Genomic DNA, 1,487 nt, shown 5'->3' on the forward strand with positions numbered 1-1,487 from the left:
CATTTTGGATGAAGATGCTATAAATATTATAAAAATTGCCAAAATGTACCTAAGATGAGAATTTAAAATATATGTTGATTTTAATGCTGCCTGTTGTGCCAGAATGAAGAATAAGATTTTATGATCTATGCTACGAGGGATTGATGGATGTTATCTCCTTGTTTAATTTGTAAGTTTTCATGATATAGTATGTTTAGTTGTGGGTGTTTGTGTAACGCCCGCTCATCGCCAACGCGATTAACAGGAGTTACTATCGACAATATTAAGAGACTCTGATACCCAATCATAAAATTAAAAATATTTCTGAAAACATCCAGTAAAGTATTTCTATAAAAGAAAAACAGTACTTTACAAAAAACTTAAAACGACTAAGGTAAATTCTTGACAACGGAAACATAATTACAGAACAGACCCAGACATGGATTTCCAGTAGCCTCTAGCCCGCTGGTCTCGTCCTCGGCTGACCTGCAGCATCTACATCTGGAAAGAAAAGTTATAATAATTCTGATGAGTAATTAGATTACTCAGTAAGTAGCTAGTTTATCATTCACAGGTTCATAACTAATCTTTCCAGGTGTTTTTACGTTTTATTCATCACTGACTCCTAGTTCTCTTACTAGGGTCATCTGTTCGTTAATGAGGTATCTCAGCTACCTCCAGCTAGGTTACTGACTCTCTCTCGATATGCTTATCTAGAATTTTCGGACTCGTATGTAAGACTCGCTCTCGGTCAAATACGGCCCGTCTACTAATTGCTCTGGCGGCCTGTTTATCTCATATACCAACGGTCAGGAGTACTCATGCTCCCTGACTTAGCACACAGCGCGTTGGCCAGGAACTCCGCGGGAATTAGTAGACTATCATACTCAGTAAATAAGCCATAGCTCAACCACCAATAAGCATATCTAGAATCATAACCTTTCCATTAACATGCATAACAGACTCACAGTTACTGCATGCTTCCATACATATATCATGATCAACACGTAGAACATTCTGAAAATCATTTATATCACGCTTACAACACAGGCAAGCAGTCACAATATACGATAACACTAAATATCATCAAAGTTCATCATAACTTATTAAGCTCTTAATCAGGTAAACAACATACTCACATGTTGTAAAACAAGTTAAGAACGAGTTCAAAGGTCGATACGCTACTTACTTGGTTTCGAACCCCTTTTTCCTCCTTGAATGTACGTTTAATAGTACTTCAACACAATTCCTTCCTATTAGACCTATATTTTATCAATTTCAACATAAATATAGATCAATTTTGGTAGGACAGGTCAAAAGGAGTCGAACGGGACAAACCGAGAGCCGAATTACCTTCTCACGCGCCAATACAAGGTCGGAGGTTTTGCTTTCTCACGCGCCGATCCGCGCACAGTCGCACCTCCACTCGCAGCCTTCCCACGCGCCTCGCGTGTCCTTCACGCGCTCGTCTTCAACCTCTCCTCCCTGAAATTTTTCCCAATCTTTTC

Source organism: Cucurbita moschata, unplaced genomic scaffold (genome assembly GCF_002738365.1).
Source record: "Cucurbita moschata cultivar Rifu unplaced genomic scaffold, Cmos_1.0 Cmo_Scf00006, whole genome shotgun sequence".
NCBI lineage: Eukaryota > Viridiplantae > Streptophyta > Magnoliopsida > Cucurbitales > Cucurbitaceae > Cucurbita > Cucurbita moschata.